Consider the following 3906-nt stretch of genomic DNA (forward strand, 5'->3'; position numbering starts at 1 on the left):
CTTTCTTGTTACTATAATTTAATTCACTGGTACACGAAACAGCAGCAGCAGCAAGAAGCAATGCGTGAAGTCTTTATAAGCATCTACAAGAAAGTTAGCAATGAAAAAGAATACATTTTGCAATTTCTTCCCAGTTCAGAGATTGGCTGTGGCTGTAGAACACGTTAAGATGTCTCAGAGTGATTGGTGATTAGGGAAACGTGTACCAAGTGGCTGTTAAAGGGTTAAGGAGATGAGTGTTGAGGCAGTGAATGGAGGAAAGGAAGTATCACAGAATTAGAGAAACACGAAAGAAAGAAATAGAGAAAAAAAAAAAAGCTAGACACTAACATTTATAAACACTAAAAAAAAAATTGAAATAAAACATAAAACTTTATAGACAACAATAAAAGAAAAAAATGTATCATCATCATCATCATCATCACCATTAACACCACCACCACCACCACCAATACCACCACCATCACCAACAGATACATCTCCACCAACCTTGTACACTCATCTCCACCTATTCCAGGCCGCCCTAGCCAAGCAAAACACTACTAAATACACCAAAAAAAAAAAGATTAGAAAAGGAAAAGAAAAAAATAACAACCATCAAGAGAGAGAGAGAGAGAGAGAGAGAGAGAGAGAGAGAGAGAGAGAGAGAGAGAGAGGTGCAGCTGAGGGCCCGTGGGAGGGAGTGACTGGGCATCGTTGCAATTGAGTTAATTCGCAAAGTTTAGGAGAGTCACCCAGCCTGTTCTTTAAGATGGAAATAAAGGGAAGGAAAATATGATCATCTTGTTAAGACAGCCAACCCCCTGAGAAAGAGAGAGAGAGAGAGAGAGAGAGAGAGAGAGAGAGAGAGAGAGAGAGAGAGAGAGAGAGAGAGAGAGAGAGAGAGAGAGAGAGAGTTTTACGTCCCTCCTCTCTCTCTCTCTCTCTCTCTCTCTCTCTCTCTCTCTCTCGCTGCATTAACATTATCCAAACAAACGGTACAAATCCAGGAGAGAGAGAGAGAGAGAGAGAGAGAGAGAGAGAGAGAGAGAGAGAGAGAGAGAGAGAGAGAGAGAGAGGGGGGGGTTTATGGTGTGAAGTAAGCACCCATAACTGGCAAAGAGGCATGTTCTTGTTTACATGACAATTATCTAAGTGTTTTATTTTTTTTGTCATATATGGGTTTTTTTCTTCTTTGCCATTTAGGTCACTTTATTTCTTTCTTTTTTTTTTTTTTTTATACTTTGAGGCTTAAGGTTTGTTTCCTCTAAATGCTTCTTTTTTTTTCTTTTTCTCCTGTGTCTTTCTTTGTTTTCTTCTTTCTGTCTTTGTTTGTCTTTCTATCATTCTTCTTCTTTTTCTTCTTTTCTTTCTTGTCCTTCGTCTTCTATCCTTCCTTTTCCTCTTCCCGTTCTTCTTCCTTCTCCTTCTCCTTGTGTCACCACTATAAGCAAAGATTACATTTCTACCACCACTACTACTGTCACCACCACCATCACCACCACCACAACCACAACTACAACAACCACAACCTCCTTACTGTGAGACAAAGGTTGTGACAGATTTCAGATTCTATATATGTACGTATGCAGAGGAAGTGTGTGTGTGTGTGTGTGTGTGTGTGTGTGTGTGTGTGTGTGTGTGTGTGTGTGTGTGTGTGTGTGTGTGTGTGTGTGTGTGTGACAGCTCCAGGTCTGATATTACTCCGATATGCAAATTCGGCTTCCCTCAACTTAATATAGTTGATTCTGAGATTCCAATTTTGACTTCAAAAGATATCTAATTTGTGGCGGCGGCGGCGGAGGCGGTGGTGGCGGTGGCGGCGGCGGCAGTGGTGGTGGTGGTGGTGGTGGTGGTGGTGGTGGTGGTGGAGACGGTACATAAGTTTTTAAGAAGAGTTACTTTTTGTAGCAGAACGTTGAATTCTTAATGTGGTTGCCTGCTCTCTCTCTCTCTCTCTCTCTCTCTCTCTCTCTCTCTCTCTCTCTCTCTCTCTCTTGATTCCTCTTCACTTATCTCCTTCCCTTCCATAATTTCCATTTCTTTCCTTTTACATTTCCCTTTCTTCCCTTCTTGCATTTTTCTCACGATAACTCTCTCTCTCTCTCTCTCTCTCTCTCTCTCTCTCTCTCTCTCTCTCTCTCTCTCTCTCTCTCTCTCTCTCTCTCTCTCACATCTCATATCGGCATTGCATCTACATATCGCGCATCTCGTGTTTGCGCTAATATGGAATTTCTCCCTTGCCCGTTTATTGGACCAAGGCGGGACACCCTCTGGCGGCGTCCTCGGGAACTCCATCGGTTAATATAAGAAGGAGAAAGAGAGAGAAAGAAGAAATAAAGTAAGAATTTATCTATTGAGAAACGCGGGGGAAATAAGCAAATTCCTCAAAGGGTTTTAATCGGAATGTGTGTGTGTGTGTGTGTGTGTGTGTGTGTGTGTGTGTGTGTGTGTGTGTGTGTGTGTGTGTGTGTGTGTGTTTTACTAGCAGTGTTTTTTATTTTGCTGTTATTAATCGCCTTATGAACGTATTGTCTCAGAGGGATTATTATTATTATTATTATTATTATTATTATTATTATTATTATTATTATTATTATTATTATTATTATTACTACTACTACTATAACTACTACTACGACTACTACAACCATTACTACTATTATTATTATTATCATTATTAGTGTTATTTCTCTCTCTCTCTCTCTCTCTCTCTCTCTCTCTCTCTCTCTCTCTCTCTCTCTCTCTCTCTCTCTCTCTCTCTCTCTCTCTCACGCACACACACAGTTTCCCTCACAATTCTAATCCTCTTCTACTTCTCTCTCCTTATATTCCTTCCCCCATCCTGCCCCTCCTTAGCCCAACACTTCTTCCTCCTTCACTTCTTTACCCTCCTTGCCTCCCTCTACCCCTCCCTCCTAAGCCGATAGACTCAATTCCCGGGTAGATAATCTTGAGGAAGTACCCCCTCTCTCACTCATGTTCTCTTTCTAGTGGCGCCTTACCCATCACCTCGTTTTCTTTCACTGCTTCGCTACCGACTATCCTTCTTCCTTCTAGCGCTTCCATAGGTTAGGTACCCCTTCCCTCACTCCTCTAGTCCATCCATACTTCATCCCTATGCCTTCCTAGACCATCCTAGACCTTCCCACCCTCCATCCACGCCCACCCACGCCCGCCCATGCCCGCCCATCGCCTCTGCTGGACTCTCTGGGTGATATTTCAATAATGGAGGGATTACTGAAGGCGGCCGAGCGTCATATTGAAATTGATTTTAACGTATTTTGCCGGATTGACTGAAATCTCTCCAATATCTTCTCCAAAGTTGGCCCACTGAGACGCTACGGGAGGGGAGGGGGAGGGATTGGTGGTGGTGGTGGTGGTGGTGGTAGTGGTGGTGGTGGAGGGAAGGGAAGGAAATCTGGAAAAAGTTTATTATTATTATTTTTTTAGGTGAGGTTTGAGATACGCTGCTGTCCAATACTGTGTGTGTGTGTGTGTGTGTGTGTGTGTGTGTGTGTGTGTGAGTTTGTATCCTATAGCTGCCACCAGTGTAGGATTGAGACTATATGTGTGTGTGTGTGTGTGTGTGTGTGTGTGTGTGCTGTAAAAAGGTGATCACAAGCGCAAGTACTCCGTCAGTAAAACACCTATGTAGGAAACACACACACACACACACACACACACACACACACACACACACACACACACACACACACACACACACACACACACACACACACACACACACACACACACACACAAATGAATGAATAATAAAACAAAAATCAAATAACTAAACAACTAAATAAATAAACAAACAAGCAATAAAATAAACCAAACAAAAATAAAGATCAAATACAATAAAACAAGCCATAATAACTCCTTCTGAATACAAATACAAAAAAAAACACTTATTTTCCTTAC

Source organism: Scylla paramamosain, chromosome 31 (assembly GCF_035594125.1).
Source record: "Scylla paramamosain isolate STU-SP2022 chromosome 31, ASM3559412v1, whole genome shotgun sequence".
NCBI lineage: Eukaryota > Metazoa > Arthropoda > Malacostraca > Decapoda > Portunidae > Scylla > Scylla paramamosain.